This window comes from Macaca fascicularis, chromosome 11 (assembly GCF_037993035.2).
Source record: "Macaca fascicularis isolate 582-1 chromosome 11, T2T-MFA8v1.1".
Lineage (NCBI taxonomy): Eukaryota > Metazoa > Chordata > Mammalia > Primates > Cercopithecidae > Macaca > Macaca fascicularis.
The window spans coordinates 82,442,573-82,467,047 of NC_088385.1; the positions used below are offsets into that span (position 1 = coordinate 82,442,573).

The window sequence follows — 24,475 nt, forward strand, 5'->3', positions numbered from 1 at the left end:
AAATGAAGGACACACTTAGAGAAATGCAAAATGCACTGGAAAGGCTCAGCAATAGTATTGAACAAGTAGGAGAAAGAACTTCAGAGCTCAAAGACAAGGCTTTTGAATGAACTTAATCCTTAACAAAGACAAAGCAAAAAGAATTTTAAAAAATAAGTGAAGCTTCCAGGAAGTTTGAGATTATATTAAACAACCAAATCTAAGAATAACTGGTGTTCCTGAGGAAGAAGAGAAATCTAAATGTTTGGAAAACATATTTGGAATAATCAAGAAAAACTTCCCCAGCCTTGCTAGAGATCTAGACATCCAAATACAAGAAGCTCAAAGAACATCTGGGAAATTAATTGCAAAAAGTCATTGCCCAGGCACATAGTCATCATGTTATCTAAAGTCAAGATGAAAAAAATAATCTTAAGAGCTATGAGGCCAAAGCATGAGGTAACCTATAAAGGAAAACCTATCAGATTAACAGCAGATTTCCCAACAGAAACCCTACAAGCTAGAAGGGATTAAGGTCCTACCTGTGGCCTCCTTAAACAAAACAATTATCAGCCAAAAATTTTGTATCCAGTGAAAGTAAGCTTTATAAATGAAGAAAAGATAGTCTTTTTCAGACAAACACATGCTGAGAGAATTTGCCACTACCAAGCCAGTACTACAAGAACTGCTAGAAGGAGCTCTAAATCTTGAAACAAATCCTCAATATACACCAAAATACAATCTCCTTAAAGCATAAACCTCACAGGACCTATAAAACAATAACACAAGGGGGAAAAAATAAACCAAGTTATTCAGGCAACAAATAGCATGATGAATAGAATAGTTCCTCACATCTAAATACTAATGTTGAATGTAAATAACCTAAATGCTCCACTTAAAAAAATACAGAATGGCAGAATGGATTAAAATTTCACCAACCTAGTATCTGCTGTCTTCAAGAGATTCACCTGACACATAAGGACTCACATAAACTTAAGGTAAATGGATGGAAAAAGGTATTCCATGCAAATGGACATCAAAAGTGAGCAGGAAAAGCTATTCTTATATCAGACAAAACAGGCTTTAAAGCAACAGCAGCTAAAAAAGACAAAGAGTGATATTATATAATGATAAAAGGACTAGTCCAACAGGAAAATATCATAGTCCTAAATACATATGCCCCTAACACTGGAGCTCCCAAATTTCTAAAACAATTACTACTAGACCTAAGAGATGAGATAGACAGCAACATAATAATAGTGGGGGACTTTAATGCTCCACTGACAGCACTAGACAGGTCATCAAGACAGGAAGTCAACAAAGAAACAATGAACTTAAACTATAACAAATGGACTTAACAGATATTTACAGAAAATTCTACCCAAAAACTCAAAAATACACATTCTATTAATCAGTACATGGAACATTCTCCAAGATAGACCATATGATAGGCCACAAAACAAGTCTCAACAAATTTAAGAAAATCAAAATTACAGCAAGTACTCCCTCAGACCACCATGGAATATTATTGAAAATTAACTCCAAACAGAACCATCAAAACCAGGCAAATACATGGAAATTGAATAACTTGCTCCTAAATGATTTTTGGTTCAACAATGAAATCAAGATGGAAATTAAAATATTCTTTGAACTGAATAGTAATAGTGAGACAACCTATCAAAGCCTCTGGGATACAGCAAAAGTGGTGCTAAGAGGAAAGTTCATAGTATTAAGTGCCTACACCAAAAAATCTGAAAGACCACAAATAGACAATCTAAGATCACACCTCAAAAAAACTAGAGAAACAAGGACAAACCAAAACCAAACCCAAACTCAGCAGAAGAAAAGAAATAACCAAGATCAGAGCAGAACTAAATGAAACTGAAACAAACAAAAAAAACTATAGAAAAGATAAATGAAACAAAAGGCTGCTTCTTTGAAATGATAAATAAAATTAATAGACCATTAGTGAGACTAAGAAGAGAGAAGATCCAAATAAGCTCAATTAGAAACAAAATGGGAGCTACTACAACCGATAACACAAAAATGCAAGAGATCATTCAAGGCTACTGTGAACACCTTTACACACATAAACTAGAAAACCTACAGGAGGTGGATAAATTTTTGTAAATATACAACTCTCCTAGATTAAACCAGGAAGAAATAGAAACTCTGAAGAGACTAATAACAAGCAGGAAGATTGCAATGGTAATTTAAAAGTTACCAACAAAAAAATTCCAAGACCAGATGATTCACAGCTGAATTCTATCAGACATTCAAAGAAGAATTTGTACAATCCTATTGACACTATTCCAGAAGACAGAGAAAGAGGGAATACCCCCTAAATCTTTCTATGAAGCCAGTATCACTTTAATACCAAAACCAGGAGAGGACATAACAAAAAAAGAAAAATACAAACCAATGAATATAGATGCCAAAATCCTCAACAAAACACTTGCTGACCAAATCCAACAGCGTATTAAAAAGATAATCCACCATTATCAAGTGGGTTTAATACCAGGGATGCAGGGATAGTTTAACATATGCAAGTAAATAAATGTGATACACCACATAAACAGAATTAAAACCAAAAATCACATGATCATCTCAATAGATGCAGAAAAAGCATTTGACAAAATCCAACATCACTTTATGATTAAAACCCTCAGTAAAATTTGCAAAGAAGGAACATACCCAAAAGCAATAAAAGACATCTGTGACAAATCCACAGCCAACATTATACTAAATGGGGAAAAGTTGAAAGCATTCCCTGATAACTGGAACACAACAAGGATGCCCATTTTCACCACTTCTATTCAACATAGTACTAGAAGTCCCAGCCAGAGCAATCAGACAAGAGAAAGAAATAAAGTACATCCAAATCAGTAAAGAGGAAGTCAAACTGTCACTGTTTGCTGATGACATGATTGTATACATAGAAAACCCTAAAGACTCATTCAGAAAGCTCCTAGAACTGGTAAATGAATTCAGCAGTTTCAGGATACAAAATCAATGTACACAAATCAGTAGGTCTGCTATATGCCAACAGCAACCAAGCTGAGAATCACATTAAGAACTCAATCCCTTTTACAATAGCTGCAAAAATAAATAAAATACTTAGGAATATACCTAACCAAGGAGGTGAAAGACCTCTTCAAGGAAAACTATGAAACACTGCAGAAATAAATCATAAGTGGAAATAAATCGAAACACATTCCATGCTCATGGACGGGCAGAGTCGATTTTGTAAAATGACTATACTGCCAAAAGCAATCTACAAATTAATGAAATTCCCATCAAAATACCATTGTCATTCTTCACAGAACTAGAAAAAACAATCCTAAAATTTATACAGAATCAAAAAAGCCCACATAGTCAAAGAAAGACTAAGCAAAAAGAACAAATCTGGAGGCATCACACTACTCAACTTCAAACTCTACTATAAGGCCATAGTCACCAAAACAACATGGTAGTGGTATAAAAACAGGCATAGAGACGAATAGAACATAATAGAGAACCCAGAAGTAAAGTCAAATATTTACAGTCAACTGATCTTCAACAAAGCAAACCAAAACATGAGGTGGAGAAAGGACATCCTATTCAACAAATGGTGCTGGGATAATTAGCAAGCCACATGTAGATGGATGAAACTGAATCCTCACCTCTCACCTTATACAAAAATCAACCCAAGATGGATCAAAGACTTAAATCTAAGACTCAAAACTATAAAAATTCTAGAAGATGGCATTGGAAAAATCCTTCTAGACATTGGCTTAGGCAAAGACTTTATGACCAAGAACCCAAAAGCAAATGTGACAAAAACAAAGATAAATAGCTGGGACTTGGTTAAACTAAAAAACTCCTGCATGGCCAAAGAAACAATCAGCAGAATAAACAGACAACCCACAGAGTGGAAAAATCTTTGCAATCTACATATCCAACAAAGGACTAATATTCAGAATCTACAAGGAACTCAAACAAATTAGAAAAAAAAAAACAATCCAATCAAAAAGTGGGCTAAGGACATGAACAGACAATTCTCAAAAGAAGATATACAAATGGTCAACAAACAGATTTAAAAAATGTTGAATGTCACTAATAATCAGGGAAATTCAAATCAAAACCACAATGTGATACCACCTTACTCCTGCAAGAATGGCCATAATCAAAAAATCAAAAATAATAGATGTTGGCATGGATGTGGTGAAAAGGGAACACTTTTACACTGCTGGTGAGAGTATAAACTAGTAAACCACTATGGAAAACAGTGTGGAGATTCATTAAAGAACTAAAAGTAGAATTACCATCTGATCCAGCAATTCCACCGCTGGGTATCTACCCAGAGGAAAATAAGTCGTTCTACAAAAAAAAAGACACTGCACACCTATGTTTATAGCAGCACAATTTGCTATTGCAAAAATGTGGAACCTGCTCAAGTGCCCATCAATCAATGAGTATATAACGAAACTGTGATATATATATCAGTTAAATATATATATATATATATAATATATAATGGAATATGGAATATATCATGGAGTGTGTGTGTGTGTGTATATATATATCTATATATATCTCATGGAATACTACTCAACGTTAAAAAGGAACAAAATAATGGCATTCACAGCAACCTGGAAGAAATTGGATACCATTATTCTAAGTGAAGCAACTCAGGAATGGAAAACCAAACATTATATACTCTCACTCATAAGTGGGAGCTAAGCTATGAGGATGAAAAGGCATAAGAATGATATAATGGACTTTGGAGACTGAGGGGAAATAGTGGCAGGGGTATGAAGGATAAAGACTATACACTGGGTAAAATGTACACTGCCCGGGTGATGGGTGCACCAAAATCTCAGAAATCACCACTAAAGAACTTACTCATGTAATCAAACACCACCTGTTCCCCAGAAACCCATTGAAATATTAAATAATTCTACTATGAAGATATAGCCACACCAATGTTCATTGCAACACTATGCACAATAGCAAAGATATGGAAGCAACCTAAATGCCCATCAGTGATAGATGGATAAAGAAAATGCGGTGCATATGCAGCATGGAATACTATGCAGCCATAAAAAAGAATGAGATCATGTCTTTTGCGGGATCATAGATAGAGCAGGAGACTGTTTTTCTTAGCAAATTAACACAGGAACAGAAAACTAAATACTGCATATTCTCACTTATAAGTGGGCGCTAAATGATAAGAACTTATGAACTCAAAGAAGGAAATAACAGACACTAGGGTCTACTTGAGGGGGTTGAGTTGGAGGAAGGAGAGGACCTGAAAAGATAACTATTGGGTACTGGGCATAATAGCTGGGTAATGTAATAATACGTATAACAAAACCCAGTGACGTGTGTTTACCTGCATTAAAAAACCTTCACAAATCTAAATAAAAGTTACTCCCTAAAATAAAAGTGTACTGCCAAACCTAAAATAAAAGTTAATTTAAGAAAATGGGATGAAGCAAGAGCAAACAAATTCAAAAGCTAGCAGAAGACAAGAAATAATTAAGATAAGAGCAGAACCGAGGGAGAGAGAGACATGAAAAACCCTTTAAAAAATCAACGAATCCAGGACCTGGTTTTTCAAAGAGATCAACAAAATAGATGGACCACTAGCAAGACAAATAAAGAAGAAAAGAGAGAAGAATCAAATAGACGCAATAAAAAACGATACAGGGGATATCACCACTGATCCCACAGAAATACAAACTACCATCAGAGGATACTATAAACCCCTCTATGCAAATAAACTAGGAAATCTAGAAGAAATGGATAAATTCCTGGACACATACGCCCTCCCAAGACTAAACCAAGAAGTCGAATCCCTGAATACACCAATAACAAGTTCTGAAATTGAAACAGTAATTAAAAGCCTACCAACCAAAAAAAGTCCAGGACCAGACGGATTCACAGCTGAATTCTACCAGAGATACAAAGAAGAACTGGTACCATTCCTTCTGAAACTATTCCAAACAACAGAAAAAGAAGGAATCCTCCATAACTCATTTTATGAGGCCAGCATTATCCTGATACCAAAACCTGGCAGAGACACAACAAAAAAAGAAAATTTTAGACCAATATCCCTGATGAACATCGATGTGAAAATCCTCAATAAAATACTGGCAAACTGAATCCAGCAGCACATCAAAAAGCTTATCCAGCTTTGATCAAGTTGGCTTCATCCCTGGGATGCAAAGCTGGTTCAACATATGCAAATCAATAAATGTAATCCATCACATAAACAGAACCAATGACAAAAACCACATAATTATCTCAATAGATGCAGAAAAGGCCTTTGACAAAATTCAACAGCCCTTCATGTTAAAACCTCTCAATAAACTAGGTATTGATGGGACATATCTCAAAATAATAAGAGCTATTTATGACAAACCCACTGCCAATATCATACTGAATGGGCAAAAACTAGAAGCATTCCCTTTGAAAACTGACACCAGACAAGGGTGCCCTCTCTCACCACTCCTATTCAACATAGCGTTGGAAGTTCTGGTCAGGGTAATCAGGCAGAAGAAAGAAATAAAGGGTATTCAATTAGGTAAAAAGGAAGTCAAATTGTCCCTGTTGGCAGATGACATGATTGTATATTTAAAAAACCCCAGCGTCTCAGCCCAAAATCTTCTTAAGCTGATAAGGAACTTCAGCAAAGTCACAGGATACAAAATCAATATGCAAAAATCACAAGCATTCCTATACACCAAAACCAGACAAACAGAGAGCCAAATCATGAGTGAACTCCCATTTACAATTGCTATAAAGAGAATAAAATAACTAGGAATATAACTTCCAAGGGATGTGAAGGACCTCTTCAAGGAGAACTACAAACCATTGCTCAAGGAAATAAGAGACAACACAAACAAATGGAAAAACATTCCATGCTCATGGATAGGAAGAATCAATATCGTCAAAATGGCCATACTGCCCAAAGCAATTTATAGATTTAATGCTATCCCGATCAAGCTACCATTGACTTTCTTCACAGAATTGGAAAAAACTACTTTAAATTTCATATGGAACCAAAAAAGAACTCACATAGCCAAGACAATCCTAAGCAGAAAGAACAAAGCTAGAGGCATCACGCTACCAGACTTCAAACTATACTACAAGGCTACAGTAACAAAAACATCATGGTACTGATACCAAAACAGATATATAGACAAATGGAACAGAACAGAGGCCTCAAAAATAACACCACACATCTACAACCATCTGATCTTTGGAAAGCCTGACAAAAATAAGCAATGGGGAAAGGATTCCCTATTTAATAAATGGTGTTGGGAAAACTGACTAGCCATATGCAGAAATTTGAAACTGGATCCCTTACTTACGCCTTATACAAAAATTAACTCAAGATGGATTAAAGACTTAAGCGTAAAAACTAAAACCATAAAATCCCTAGAAGAAAAACCTAGGCAATACCATTCAGGCCATTGGCATGGGCAAAGACTTCATGATGAAAACACCAAAAGCAATGACAACAAAAGCCAATTTAGATAAATGGGACATAATTAAACTCAAGAGCTTCTGCACAGCGAGAGAAACTATCATCAGAGTGAACAGGTAACCTACAGAATGGGAGAAAATTTTTGCAATCTATCCATCTGACAAAGGGCTGATATCCAGAATCTACAAGGAACTTAAGCAAATTTACAAGAAACAAACAACCCCATCAAAAAGTGGGCAAAGGATATGAACAGACACTTCTCAAAAGAAGACATTTATGCAGCCAACAAACATATGAAAAAATGCTCATCATCACTGGTTGTTACAGAAATGCAAATCAAAACCACAATGAGATACCATCTCACGCCAGTTAGAATGGCAATCATTAAAAAGTCAGGCAACCACAGATGCTGGAGAAGATGTAGAGAAATAGGAACGTTTTTACACTGTTGGTGGGAGTGTAAATTAGTTCAACCATTGCGGAAGACAGTGTGGTGATTCTTCAAGGACCTAGAACTAGAAATACCATTTGACCCAGCAATCCCACTACTGGGTACATACCCAAAGATTATAAATCATTCTACTATAAAGACACATGCATAAAATAAAAATAAAAAAAAGACATATGCACACATATGTTTATAGGGGCACTGTTCACAATAGCAAAGACTTGGAACCAACCCAAATGCCCATCAATGATAGACTGGATAAAGAAAATGTGGAACATATACACCATGTAATACTATGCAGACATAAAAAAGGATGAGTTCATGTCCTTTGCAGGGACCTGGATGATGCTGGAAACCATCATTCTCAGCAAACTAATGCAAGAACTGAAAACCAAACACTGCATGTTCTCACTCATATGTGGGAGTTGAACAATGAGAACACATGGATACAGGGAGGTGAATATCACACACTGGGGCCTGTCAGGGAGTGGGGACTAGGGGAGGGATAGCATTAAAAGTGATACCTAACATAGATGACGAGATGATGGATGCAGCAAACCACCATGGCATGTGAATACCTATGTTACAAACATGCACATTCTGCACATGTACCCTAGAACTTAAAGTATAATTTAAAAAAAAATGTGATATACATACATGGTAAAAAAATGTGATATACATATATGGTGGACTATTATACAGACATTAAAAAAAGAATGAAATCCTATCATTTGCAACAAAATGGATGGAACTGGAGTTCATTATGTTAGGTGAAATAAGCCAGGCACAGAAAGACAAGCTTTTGCATGTTCTCACTTATCTGTGGGAGCTCACAATTAAAACAATTGAACCTACAGAGATAGGAAGTAGAACTATAGCTACCAGAGGCTGGGAAGGGTAGTTGTTGTGGAGAGTGAGGGAAGGAAGGGGGAAGTGGGGATAGCTAATGGGTATGAAAGTATAGTTAGAGAGAATGAATAAGATCTAGTATTTGATTGTCCAACAGGGTGACTACAGTCAACAATAATTATACATTTTTAAATAACTAAAAGAGTATAATTGGATTCTTTGTAACACAAAGAAAAGATAAATGCTTAAGGTGATGGATACTTGATGTACCCTGATTGTGCGATTATTACACACCGTATGTCTGTATCAGAATATCTCATATGCCCCTTAAATACATACACTTACTATGAACCTATAAAAACTTAAAATAAAATTTTTTTAAGAAAAATGAAAATGTCAACTTCCTTGGAATAAGATGTTCAAGACTTCCTTGCAGAAAACTACAAAACTTAATTGAGATAAATGTAGAATGGCAAAAAGGGAGAGAGATACATTGTGTATGAATGCAACTTCCAACATTGCAAAGATATATTTTCTCCAATCAAAATAACAGGACTTTTTTTGGAACGTGGCAAGTTGATTCTAAAATTGTAATGAAAATGGCAGTGGACCAAAAACCATCAATATACCCTTGAAGAAGAGAAACAAGGTAGGATGACTTGCTATACTGCATATCAAGGCTTATTTGAAAGCTACAGTAAATAAGAAAAAAGTAGACAACTGTATGAACAGAATATAATAGAAAAGAAAAAGACCCTTGTTTGTATAGAAACTTGATACACAACACAGTAACCACTAAACAACAGTGGGGAAAATTCAGTATTTTGAATAAATGATTCTGGGCAAATTGAACATCCATTTGGAAACAGAATAGAATCTTGATTACCTGCCTCCTACCCTACACAAAAGTCCATTCCAAGTAGAACTTAGATATAAATATGACAGACAGAACAATAAACTTTCTAGAGAAAAACATAATAGAATATTTTCATCATCTAGGCTAACCTTAAACAGGAAACAAAAACCAGTTTCTAATCACGTATGAAAGGATGAAAAATTTGGATTACAGTTAGATGGATAACTTGTTTTCATCAAGACACTTTAAGAACATGGAAATTGGAGATGACATTTGCAAAACATACAACTAACAAAGAGGTTGAATCCAAAGTATGTTTTAAAAAAAAACTCTTCAAATCAATAAGAAAAAGAACAGGCAACACCATAGAAAACTGGGCAAAGACTTAAACAGGCATTTCACAGAAAAAGATATCTAAATGGCCCATAAACAGACAAAGAAAGGCTCAACTTTATCAGTCATTAAGGAAATATAATTAGTATCGCATTGTGATACCATTATAAAACCACCCAAATGTAATACTAATATTGAAAATACCAGGTGTTTGCAAGGACATGAAACAATGGGAACTCTAATAACACTGCTGACAGGAGTATAAATTGGTACAACCACTTTGGAAGACTATTTGCCATTGTCTACTACATTTAAAAATATGCAAAAACCATCAATTCACTACTTCCACTCCTAGATATATGCCCAATATAAATGCATACATGCATGTAGCCAAAGGTGTATACAAGAAAGGTCGTAGCAATATTACTAGCAATAGGCAAAAATTACAAACATCTCCAATGTTCATCTACAATAGAATGGATAAATGTGGTCTATTCATGATATTGAATAGTATATAGCTGTAAAAACGAATTAATCCCAGCTATACACAACAGTAATGATGAATCTCACAAATATAATGTTGAGCAAAAGAAGCTATACACAGAAAAATACATACTGCAGGCATTTATTTCACTTTTTAAAAGAGGCAAAATCAAATTATAGTGCTTAGAAACGCATTCTTAGGTAGAAAACTATAAAGAAAATCAAAGAAGTAATTAGCGTAGTTGTTAGCATATTGACTATTTTTGAATTGGTAGTGATTGGAAAGCTGCAAGGGGGGCTTCTAGGACATAAGAAATGCACACATTCATGTGGTAGGAGACAATCACATGAGTTTTCTCTGTAATCACTGAGCTATATATTTTAAAATTTTGTCTACTTTTCTTCCTACATTATTTCACAGTGGAGAAAAGTTAGAAAAAAAAAAAGCAGATGAAAGAGTCTGTCAATTCATGTTAAAGTGCTGCAAAAAGATCAAATGGAATGAGAAAAAAAATGAAAGCTTTAACATTTGATAGTTACAGGTAATGTGCAGCCTTTAGAAGTTTCAGGGAAGTCATCGAGAAAAGCAGTTGAAGAGTCAGCAGTCAAGAATTAAAGATAAGCAGATAACAGGAAACAGAGACAGTAAGTCCCACCTACTCCACTTTGGAGGGAAGGAAAGAAAAAGGCACAATGATAGCAAGGAAGGATGATGCTACTATTTTATTTTTTGGTGTGTTTCTGTTAAGACTGAAAGGATTTGTGAGTACCTTAGTGGACAAAGGAAAATGAAGCAGCAGAAAGGGAAACTATAAATAATATAACAGAGATGTGATGATTATTGGATCAACACCCTCTACACCGTGCCCTCCAAACTTTTTCACCATTTTATATCTCCTCCTGACCTTTGTCCCAACATTTCGCAGAGCATGTGGGAAAAACAAGTCAAAATAAGAGAAATCAGAGAAAGCTACATGCTCCATTGTCCATCACCAGTTCCCCAGCCAGGAGTAGATTGGAGTGAAGAGAAAGGGAGGTTTTGCACTGAATGAAGGATTAACATTCTGAAATAAATTGTCCTAGAGTCTGAAAGTCTTGAAAATGGTTTTTTGTTGTTGTTGTTGTTTGTTTTTTTTTTTTTTAATGCCTGAAATTGCCCTAAGAAGCAGTGAGATTCATTGGTGGTAAGGTAGAGGGAAGGATGAGGCCAAGGTTCAACCAAACATAAAGACAATTAGGCAAAAGGAACAAACTTCAGTGATCTGTTGCACAGAATAACTATAATAAATAATAATGCACTACATATTTCAAAATTGCTCAGAGAGTAGACTTTAAATGTTTTCACCACAAACAAATGGTAAGTATGGGAGGTGATGGATCTGTTAATTCACAAAGTAAACATAGATCAAAATATCACTTTGTACCCCATATAATATACACAATTATTATTTGTCAATTAAAAATAACATTTAGAAAAAACCTTGAAGACAATAGTGAGAGAGAAATAAAGCTGGTTAGTGATTTCCCCTATAGTGGATGCTGTGGTTTTCCACCTAGTCTCTGTCCTGACCTTTTCAGGGCTGAAGCTCTCATTTCTCCGGTATTGTGGGTGTTGGCAGCTGCCTGCTCTTAGCTTTCTCAGGGTTGCCTGAAGCCAAAGACAACCACCCTTCTGAGGTCATACTTCCTTCCTGTGTCCCATGACTGGCCCATGTAGAGCACTGTGAAGGGCCCACCTGATTCCAGAGCTCCCTATGGAATGAAATGAGGCCTTGGCTGTGACTGCCATTCAGCTTATCCTTTCACCCCAGGATTTCTCAAATTCAGCACTATTGACATTTTGAGCTGGATGATTCTTTGTTGTGGTGGCCACTCTGTATATTACAGGGTATTTAGCAGTGTCCTTGGCCTCTATCCACTAGATGCCAGTATGTCTCCAGATGTTGCTAGATATATCCTGGGGTTCCAAATCTTCCCAGTTGAGAACCATGATGCAATCCTGCCCTTTTGACAGCACCCCCTGAGGCGCTGCTCCTAAGAGCATTCCCCAATAAACTTCCTGCATACAAATCACCAGGTCTGTAGCACACCAATAAATTCAGTTCACTCAATAAACACGTGTTTATTAGTAAGTTATACCTGTACTACTGTAATTATATCATAAACACTATAGAGCATAAACAAAGAACAATTTAAGGTGAGATAAAAAATAAACATAATTAATAGTTCTAGCATTTTCCCCTACTCCTCAAAAGAATGTTTACTAGCACCTTCTAGGGAGCCTAAACCCTACACTGGAGACCAGTACCCTGGGAGCTAGGCGGCATCAGCAAAAAGAATGTAGGTGGAGTATTCAGCCTTACTAACACTGAGTCAGGGGAAAACAGGGAGGATACTTTAAATAAGGGTATTAGGGGTGATATGGTGATGGGTGGCAAGATGGAAAAAGTCTTTTAGTTTATATCCAGATGGCATTGATCACTTTAGTAGGTATTAGATAAAAGGGACTTGTAGCTAAATAAAGGTCATGTCTTACAGTGCCTACAAATTACCTACTTAAATTCCTATGAAAACAAAAGTAAAATGAAAGTTTAAAAGGTAGCAAGGGCAATGAGAAGTAAGGATAAGAAAGACCATGAATCAAAAGTTCAGAGGGAATTGCTTTTAATTGTATCATTATTGTTAGGCCAGGCGCAGTGACTCGTGCCTCTAATCCCAGCACTTTGGGAGGCTGAGACATGCGGATCAATTGGGCCCAGGAGTTTGATACCAGTGTGGGCAACGTGGTGAAACCCTGTCTCTACAAAATATACAAAAATTAGATTGGTGTGGTAGTATATACCTGTAGTACCAGCTACTTGGGAGGCTGAGGTGTGAGGTTGACCTGAGCCTGGGGAGTGAGAGGCTGCAGTGAGCCATGATTGTGCCACTGCACTCCAGCCTGGGTGACAAGAGACTCTGTCTCAAAATAAACAAAAAAGTGCCATTATTAGATTATAGATAAATTCTTGAACTTCCTATACATTCTTTTACCTCTAAATTTAAAATTAGGTCATCACACCCTTTTATGAGCTTATTAAAATAATACCATACCATTAGAAATAAATAGAAATTTTTAGAGAGTCACACAGAAATTGACGGATAATTGTAGTAAGATACTTCATTCCATTATCAGTTCATTTTAGACGAAATAGTAAAAATAAATGAGATACAGGCTTTGAATAATGTAAGTAATAATGCTGAAAACATGCTTTTTCCCATTTACATTTAAGGCCTAAGTTTCTAACCACTCTTGGAGCATTCCTCAGCTTTTCCTGAAAGTGAGAGAGTTTCAGGGTAATAATCCATGTATCCTCAGGACCAAGTCCCTCATAGATGGAGCTACAGAGGCCAGGCACGCTGGCTCACACCTGTAATCCTGGCACTTTGGGAGGCTGAGGCAGGCAGATCACGAGGTCAAGAGATCGAGACCATCCTGGCCAACATGGTGAAACCCCATCTCTACTAAAAATACAAAAATTGGTTGGCATGGTGGTGCACGCCTGTAATCCCAGCTACTTCGGAGGCTGAGGCAGGAGAATGGCGTGAACCCAGGAGGCAGAGCTTGCTGTGAGCTGAGATTGCGCCACTGCACTCCGGCATGGGCGACAGAGACTTCGTCAAAAAAACCCAAAAAATCCAACTGCACTATTAGCTACAAATTCAAATTAAAACCACAATTAGATGCCAGTTTTGCTACTCAAATTTGCCATTATTTTGTGGGTATAGTGCATTGAAGACTGGTAAGGAAACAAATTGTTACAACTTTTACAGAGAGCAATAGGAGAAATCTGGCAAGATGTATCAAAAGCCCTTTAAAATGTATATTTTAAATAGTTATTCTACTTATAGAAATGTATTTTTAGCAAATAATCAGAAATGTGGGCAAATGGGGATGCCTATTACAATATGATTAAAAATAAGAATCAATTAAAATTATTCATATGTGGGAAAATTATTAAATATATCCTAATATATTCATTCAAAAGAGTGGTTTGCACCATATAAATAATATAAATAATTGAAATAATTCAAAGAATATTTAGCCATACAAAAAAGATGATATGATATTATGTATGCATAGAATACAAAACTAGAGATGAAACATAACCCCACTTTTGTGGAAAACACTGAAGATTAAGACGTTAAAGACATCAAAACATTGACAGAGATTGATATGGTTTGGCTGTGCCCCCCCGCAAATCTCATCTTAAATTGTAGTTCCCACAATCCCCACGTGTTGTGGGAGGGACCTGGTGGGAGGTAATTTAATCACAGGTGCAGTTACCCTCATGCTGTTCTCGTGATAGTAAGTGAGCTCTCATGAGATCTGATGGTTTTATAAGGCATTCTTCCCCATTTTGCTCAGCACTTCTTCTTGCTGCTGCCATGTGAAGAAAGATATGCTTGCTTCCCCTTCCACAATGATTGTAAGTTTCCTGCGGCCTCTCCAGCCCTGCGGAACTGTGAATCAATTATGCCTCTTCCTTTATAAATTACCCAGTCTCAGGTATGTCTTTACTAGCAGCATGAGAACAGACTAATACAGAGGTTATTTTTATGTCGCTAAGAACATATGCGATTTTTTTATTCCTTTGTTTTCCCCAAGTTTTCTGCGAGTATATATCACTTTATAACCAGAAGAAAAACAGTAGTCTTTTTACAGATCTGATGAACTTATCTATGGTGTAAGGGTTACAACTAGAGTAGGGGTTAAATAGAACAAAAGGAAAAACTTTGACTTATCACTTTAGGAAACATTGCAAGAAAATTAAGAATACGTAAAAAAACCCACAAACTATTTGGAGCTGGATAGACATAGATTTTTTTTCTTAAATAAAAAAATTATTATTTTTTAAATTCAGTCTTACTCTGTCACCCAGGTTGGAGTACAGTGGGGTGATTATGGCTCACTGGAGCCTTGACCTCCCCAGGCTCAAGCAAGCCTCTCACCTTAGCCTTCCCAGTAGCTGGGACCACAGGCAAGCACCACCACACCCAGCTAATTTTTGTACTTTATTTTTTTTAGAGTTAGGATTTTGCCATGTTGTCCAGCCTGGTCTCGAACTCCTGGGCTCAAGTGATTCACCTGCCTCAGCTTCCCACAGTGCTGGGATTACAGGCATGAGCTACTGCACCCGGCCTAGACATAGATTTCAGTCTTGATTTAACTACCTATTAAATATGTCATATTTGGAGCTTTCTTATCTACAGGCTAAATACCCTTCTTTGCAAGACTCTTGTCTGAAATTGAGTTTACATAGTTAATGCGCCTGGCATGATGTCTAATATAGAGTAGATTTTCCATAAAAGTTTCATCATGTCCCCTTACTGATACCTAGATCTTATCTTTTGATCGCTCAGCCTTAATCTTTTGCCTAAGATCAAGTTAATGTTGCCAGTATTTCCACTATGATCAATTAAAACTTGGTTCCATAAGGCCTCCTCCATATAAGGTAAATTTAAAATGACATTTGGCACAGCTGAATACAAAAATACATCTCCATAATTAATAAAGACAGGAAATAATTTGCTCAAAGAGGACTGAAAAAAATGTTACTTGAATTGACAATTATTTGACTGATCTTACAAATCATTTCATTTAGAAGTTGTACATGGAGATGACTAAAGTGAGTCAATTTATTAATTCGATAATATCCTAGTTATCCATTTTCTTCCCTATCAGGAGTTTGTAAAGGACAAAAATTTCCATGTTGCCGTGAAAGGCAAAATTAGAACACTTCTCATTGAACTATTACATAAACTGTTCCTGCATACTCTAATTTTATTTAAAATTAGAAATAGCTTCAGAGGTATTAATAGAATCAATAAATAGTGATATGTAATCAATATTTGATGTTGATAATTTTTTATTTGATGTTGATTATAAAGAACTTAAGGGAACACCAGGCACCATGTTTCCAAAATATCTGGCTTGTTTAAATATACATAAAACAGAGCTATACACTAGTATATAAATAGTCTGGATTAAGACAACTGTACAATGACTTTGCACTGGCCTATATTTTTATGATCTCAAGCAAACATTCTTTGTCATGAGTCCTTGAATAAACGAAGAAAATATCTCAGTGTAAAGAAAATGAATTTTGCTTTTTTTGGGTATAATATTTTATTTCTCTCTATCACAAAGCTGAAAAATTGAGCAGTGATGCTTATCAGCTTATTCTTTTCAGCTGAATGGAAAGGAAAATCACACAAAATTGAACACAGAAACTGCCTTGACCTTCTCAATTGCTTGAAAATGGAAATGTTTATTCAAGCATTTACATGGTGGCCCTGGCTCATGGTGCCTTTGATTAATATAAACTGTTTTTCTAAGATAAGCAGCTCAAGGCATATGCTTTCTTCACTTCGTCTCTGCTGAACTTCTCCATCTAGCACAACTTAGAGGCCCTGAAAAAATATCCTTTGTTTGTCCTTTCTCACCTGGACTCCTGTAACAGGAACCCAACAGATCTGCAGGCTTGCACTCTGGTCATTTTATGATTCATTCTCCACAGAGCTCGGGAGCCATCTTTATAAAATGCAAATCAGCTTCTCTTCCTTCCTTAGTTAAAACACTCAAATGGCAACCAATTGTAATTAATATAAAATCTGAACCTCTTCCACATCTGACTTCATCTGGCACTATTAACCCTTTCCTCACTGGGCTGTAACTATACTCTCCTTTTTACTGTTGTTCAATCACACCAAGTTCATTCCCACTGCAAGAACTTGGCCTTGCTATTCTCTCTGCCAGGAATGCCTTGCTCCTAGACTTTAACACATCTGCCTTCTTTTTTGCATTCAGGTCTTGGCTCAAATATCTTTTCAGAGAGATCTTCTAACTTTCTAATCCAACGTGGAACACCCCTGCTCCCTGTTACTTTCTGTAGGCCTGTCGTTGTTTCCATACCACTTATTACCAGCTGGCATTATTTTATTCATTTATTTTCTTGTTTATTGTTTTCTACTCTTCACTAAAAATTTCATCTGCATAAAGGCAAATATCCTGTTGATTGTGTTCACTGCAGTATTCTTGACATCTAGGATAGTGACTAACACATACTGTTTGGTTTGTAAATATTTTTTATATAAACATTCATCTGTGCAACTAATCAACTGAAGTTTTCTTATTTACAAGCAACAGAAACTAACTCCAGTGAATTGGAGCGGAAAAGTACCTACTGAAAAACATGTTTAATTCTATGTGTCAACTTGATTGGGTTACTGAGTGCCAAGATATTGGGCCAAACATTATTCTGCGTATTTCTGTAATTGTGGTTTTGGATGAGGTTAACATTTAAATTGGTAGACTGAGTAAAACAGATTGCTCCCCCTCAATTTCTATGGGCAACCATTCAATTGGTTGATGAAAGGTCTGAATAGAATGAAAGGCTGACCTCCCTGGAGTAAGATAAAATTCTGCTTTCCTGACTGCATTTGAACTGGATATTGGCTTTTTTCCTTTTTTTGAAACTTGAACTGAAATATTGGTTCTTCCTGGGTCCCCAGCCTGCCAGGCTTCAGACTGGAACTATATCATGGGATCTCCCAGGTCTCCAGCTTGTCCACTTGCCCTGCAGATCTTCAGACTTTACAGACTCCGTAGTCATGTAAGCCAATGCCCTATGCCAAATATTGAATCTCTTTATATATGCAGGTCCTATTGGTTATTTCTCTGTAGAATCCTAACTAAAACAGAAGAATATCAGGTGGCTCACAGAATAGCCAGAATAACTAGAGAAAGAGCCTTGGAAAATGGGGAGGAACAAAGCCCTTAGAAGGCCAGAACCACAACTGAAATGACACAGAGGAAAAGTCTGGCTAGAACAATGCTGCCTTTAGCCCTGCTAGTTGTGGCCACCAGACACCCTACTACTGTTGCCACCACCATAGCTGTTGCTGGATGCTGGTGCTCTCACCACTAGACTGAACTCTCACTGTCCTTGCTTCTTTATTTCCTTTTCTCTATGCTTAAGTTTCCTGCAGCAACAATCTTGGCCACATGTCCACAACCCTACTTGAGGTTAAATTATTTAAAAAAAAAAAAAAAAAAAAAAAAAGCTTCTGGTCTTTGAGGCTTTTGTAATAAAAAATAGGTCTTGTCACTATAAAATCATAAAATGTGAAAAGCAAATCATTGCTTTATATATTTTATCATTAGCTATGACCTAGAAATACATTGATCTTGCTATGCTCATCACAGATCTTTTCATTTATTCAACAATCATATATTAAATATCTTATAATTTAACATATAGTTAAATATCTTATAATCTATGATATTTCCTGAGTTAATCAATAGTTACAGAAACATAACCACAATCTCAAGATTGGCTAAAATTAGCCCCATAAAATATGAAGAGCTCTATAAAATCCTAATGATCTCTGTAAAATCCTATAGATGCCTAAGTATCTATAGGCAGCTTTGAAAGGCTGATAAAAAGACTTACCTCCACTTCAGGGCCAAGAATTTGTAATCAAGTAGATCTCCTGTATGAGTTCCTCTTCACAGCAGAGATAGATTTGGACCCTAGACCCAGATGTTGCATTCCCTCACTAAACGACTATGGACAGGTCTCTAAGTCTTGGTTTCTTTACCTGTAAAATGAGAATAATAACCAAGTTATTATTATTAATAGAGCCCTCTATTACTTCCTCACCAAGTTTTTCTGAGGATCATATAGGATAATTCATGAATAGGTCTCAAATGAAAGGTATGCAAAATACATATAAAATATCAATAGTATTGTTATGTAAGTAGTAAGACCCTATTGCAATTGAAAGCCACATCCATTCTAATCACAAGAGCTACTCTCTTAGTTTTGTGCTGCTGTAACAAAAATACTTGAGATTGGCTAATTTGTGAAAAACAGGCATTTATTTTCACAGTGCAGGAAGCTAGGAAGTCCAAGATCAAGGTGTCAACAGGTTTGGTCATCTGGTGAGCACTGCTCTTTCTTTCCAAGATGGCACCTGGTGCTGCATCCTTCAAGGGGAGGAATGTGTTGTCCTCACATGGTAGAAGGCAGAAGGGTGAGGGAGCCAAAGCATTAATGACGCCTCTTTTATAAGGGCCTTAATCCCATTCACAAGAGAAGGAACCCTCGTTGACCTAATCACCTCTTAAAGGCCCCTTAACACCATTATATTGGCCATTATGTTTCAACACCCAAATTTTGGAGGGGACACATCCAGACAACAGCTGCTACTATTTGTTTATTTCTTTCCCAGTTCCCTAAACATGCATAGCTCCTCATTCTCTCATTGTGTCTTCTCCTGCCAACTTGACTAAGTAAAGTATCTCTTAGCTTCTGAATCCTCTCCTTTTCTCTTGGCTGGCTGCTTCACATTGGAGAGACCTCAGCTAAACTAGTTGATCTCCCTCCATGGGGGAAGAAGGATTTATTTGATAGATGACTTTGAGGTAGGAAAGTGACCCTGTTTAGACTGACAGATACTAATAAGTCATTTTTGCCCTACATGTCATGTTGGCAATTTTTTCCTATTACTTGACTAATCTTCCATAGAAAAATAAAATTCTCATTATAATATATATTACCTATAAGTATTATCTTAATTATTGTAAAATCTCAGGTCTGGAGATTTGATTAGTTTGTGTGCTATGGCTGGCTACTTAACACAGAGTATTTTACATATATTAATTCTAGGCAAATTTCCCTTTATGATATTTTAGCAACTCAACCTTTAGTCACAACCAAAGAATTATAAATTTTCCACTTGTGAACACTTCAAAATATGTATTCATTTTAACTTGCTAACATGGTAAAACATGGAAAATGTGATCTATAAAGAATAAACAGAAGTCACGGTGCTCACAACACAATAGAAGCACAGTGGGTAGATTTCTATTTAAGGGCTCAGCTCAACAAGGAATAGAAAAAAAGAAAACAAATGTTTCTGCCCTGCTAAGAGAAGCCTTGCCTTTGTGTGCTATTTCCTGGCAGATGAAAAGGCAGAGAAGCTCCAGCTTGTACTGCTCTCTTAGGATTTGAAGGAACAGAAGAAAAGCAAACACTTCTCTGCTTCTAAGAATGACGTTTAGGCAAAAATAGTCCATCTTTTCTTTTTGTTTCTTCTCCTTCCTTTATTATTAAATGAAAAAGACTAATGGTAAGGTGAAAATCCTTTTTGAAATTATTTTTGTGTTAAAAATTTAGTCGTTTTTTGAAAATTATAGCAGAGCTTATTTTGTTTCCCTCCTTCAAATTGTCTCATGTGATATTCAGTTGTTAATTCTTGAGCAACTTTTGATTCTTTGGTGGTGCAATCTAAATTGAAGACCACCAGTTTATTCAAATGACATATTATTCCAGCCACTATAAGGAGTACCCTCGGTCAATACTGATTATAAATGATTTCCCTATGCAAACTAACTCCTTCTCTCAAAGCCTCTTTCCTAGGACTTCAACTCATCTTATATGCTATTATGATCTGAGTGTTTGTGATCCCTATCCCCCCAAATTTTTATGCTGAAATTCTAACCCACAAGTGATGAGATTAAGAGGTAGAACCTTTGTGAAGTGATTAGATCAGGAGGATGGAACACTCATGGACCAAATTAGTGCCCTTATAAAAAAGGTCCAAGGTGGATCACCTGAGGTCAGGAGTTCAAGACCAGACTGGCCAACATGGTGAAACCCCATCTTTACTAAAAATACAAAAATTAGCTGGGCATGATGGTGGGTGTCTGTAATCCCAGCTACTCAGGAGGCTGATGCAGGAGAATCACTTGAACTTGGGAGGCGGAGGTTGCAGTGAGCCAAGATCATGCCATTGCACTCCAGCCTGGGTGACAAGAGCAAGACTCCATCTCAAAAAAAAAAAAAAAAAAAAAAAAAAATGGCTCAAGAGAGACCCTTGGTACTTTCCACCATGTGAGGACACAGGGAGAAGGTGTCATCTATAAACTAGAAGCGGGTCCTCACCAGACACCAAATCTCCCCATGCCTTCACCTTCATCTTGGGCTTCCCAAACTCCAGAACTGTGAGAAATAAAGGTCTACTTTCTATAAGCCACCTAGTTGATAGTATTTTGTTACAGCAGCCCAAACAGACCAAGGCATATACCCACTTCAATGATATGCCACGATGGTAGCCAATGCTAGTACAGACTTAAGGCTTAATAAAAATATTGTCATGTCACAATTCTGACCTCAGTAATAGTACCAGGCTCCTGGATCCATTGGTAGGGTAATTTGAGACACTCAAATGGATGGCTAAAGTTATGTGAAAATGCTCAGTCCCAATCCACGCTGAGTCAAGGGCTTCCACTACCACCTCTGTCTCATGAAAACTATTTCAAAGAGCAGTGCATGTGCAAGAACCATTTTCTCACTCAATCAAAAAACCATCACCAAAATAATATCTGGCTAACTGCATTCAACATCTTCATCCTCTAACATAAAGTGTAAGATGATAATATTTTTATTAGTGTGACATGATAATATTTTTATTAAACCCTAGCACACTAATACAGGTCCCCATTGCTAAAATCCTTTATTTTTGTATCTTCCTGCCTTTGGGGGTGAGATACTGAGTTGAATTATCTAAAGAGAAGAGAATCTCCTTTGACAGTTTTTGTCAAGTAGATCAACAAATGCCTTTGACATTAAAAATACCATAAAGCCTAAACTGGCTGCTCTTAACTCCTGGTGTCCTATTCTTATGGATTTTCTCTTAAACCCTCTGGTAATTCCTTCTTCGTATTTTTCTAGGACTCTTTTTTCTCCCTTTTCTTCTGTTTATTACCAGCCTCCTGTCTTTGGCTCTCTCTTTTAACACTCTAGACTGTGACTCACAAACCCAAGTGATAACAGAGATCTGTAGATAACATGAATAAATGAAGCAGGTGGTAGGAAAGAAAAATTATGTGGCTCTCTTACTCTTTAGTTTTTCCATCTTTGATATAGTAAAGAAATACCTTTTCTCTTAGAAAAACAACAACCACAACAACAACAGAAAATAAATACAAGCATAATCTTAAATGGTAACTGGTATTCAATGTCAGGGAGATAAGAAAGATAAGAAGGAGTACATGTGTCTATGGAAAACAGGAAGCAGCTGTTTCTCAGCTTCAGCCAATGTCAGCCAATAGGTAATATAACTATTAGCAATATTTTTTTTCCATTTATCAAGACAATCTGAAATTCAGGCTTTCATTTGAAATCTCTGATGTTTAAAAATCTGCTCGAGGATAACACATCTACATGCCAGAAATAGCATGCCAAAGAGAATACATCTCCATGCCAGAAATGGCCGGTGGGTTGCCAGTTCATGGCTTCTTTACTACAAATTACCAAAGGCAGTGCTTTCCAAACTGCAGAGGACAACCTACTGATGGCTCATGTCATCAGTCTCATGGGTTGCAAGTAGCATTTTTAAACGAAATCAAATTGCATAGAAGAAAATGGAATAGAAAACAACAGAATTTATCACATTTAATAGGTGTAAGTATTGTAAAAGGAGACCTGTGTGTCTGTGTGTGTCTGTGTGTTTAGTAGGTGTCTGCAAAAAAAAAAAAAAAATTAAAAAAAAATCTAGTCCTGACTATAGTCAATACGTCTGAAAGTCACTGCCTCGGTAACATTATTTTACCCACTTAGTGTCAAATGACATTTAAATGCTAATGGTTTTGAAAAGTGTATCTATAGGCTAGATTTTTGTCTTGAACTCAGACCCATATTTTCAACTGTCTACTAGATATTAGCACTTGGATGTTCCACACATCCCACAAATTCAGTAATAGAATGATTAAAATAATAGGCTTTTTAGCCAGACAGATCTGAGTTTGAATTGTGGGATTTCTCAGCCTGTTTTCTCATTCTTAAAGTCAGAATAATTAAAACCTCAAAATAGTGCTGTAAGAATTTGTGTCCTTAGAACAGTGCCTAGCTCACACAAAAATAAACAAATATCGCTTGAGCACCAACCACGTTCCAGGCATTGTTCTAGGCACTAGAGATTGATGAGAAAATTCAGCCCTTCCATACGAGACAATGCTGCTTTTCAGCGGTTTGAGAAAAAAGTTGAAATCAACAAAACATCCCCTTCATGTTTTACTGCATACATACAGTAATCCTTTTAAAATGTATTCCATCAGCAACCTTTTCAAATAGCATCTTTGAAGTTTACTAAGTTATGACCACGGAATGACCTTCTTCCTGCTGAGTGTGAGTAAGCCTTCTCTCATCTCCTGAGCGCGATGAGCTCTCCCTGCCCCAGCTAACCACCAGGCAATTCTCAGAGAGGTCTCAGTTGTACTTGGGTACAAAATAGAACCTCTAATGTTAATGGGTGAAGGAACTTGTGTGCAGCGTTCCCAGGTTCTAGTGAATAAGATGATGTCCTTTGCCCTTGTGAAGTTTGCTGACAGTGACCACATAAATAGATACATACATGATAGCATAATTTCAGCTGATATTGTACTGTTGTAAGTATTGTTACAATGATGATGATGATGACGATGATAAAGTAAAACCATAAACACATTATTTCCCCACTCTTTCTCCTTACACCTACCTCCTTCTCATCTTGTATTTCTAGCTGGATGAATCACATCACCTTTCACACTGTTGCCCAAGCCAAAGGCAACTATCTAGTCCATAGGCTCTACTCTGTATTTCTGAAATCCATCTACTTTTCACTCTTACTATCATTGTGCTATGCCAGATTCCTACCATCACTTGCCCAAGGCTCTGTGGCAAACTCCTGATTGGCCTTTCTGCTTCCAGATCCATCCCCTTTTAATACATCACTCACATTGAAATCAGACTCCATGTAGAGTGGATCTAGCCATGTCTGTTCATTTTCTAACCCTTTAAGGACTCCCTGTTGTCATCTGTAGAAAGTCTAAGCTGCTGGTGGATTTACCAGACCCTTCATGATCTTAGCCCTGTTCAACTCTCAAGCATCATCAGTCTCAAATTCTGTCTTCTTGTTAATTAGAATGACTTACATAAATTTTTACAGTTCTCTTTTACTTCTGGGC

The 24,475-nt window shown here is 36.6% G+C and overlaps 1 long non-coding RNA gene across 1 annotated transcript in view; it reads right to left on the bottom strand.

The window, feature by feature from the left end:
- LOC102135541 (uncharacterized) overlaps positions 1 to 24,475 on the bottom strand; it is a 229,265-nt gene that overhangs the window by 50,376 nt on the left and 154,414 nt on the right. The window contains exon 2 of the long non-coding RNA XR_010579506.2: positions 18,918 to 19,065. This is a non-coding gene — a long non-coding RNA (uncharacterized lncRNA). The remainder of the gene's footprint in view (positions 1 to 18,917; positions 19,066 to 24,475) is intronic.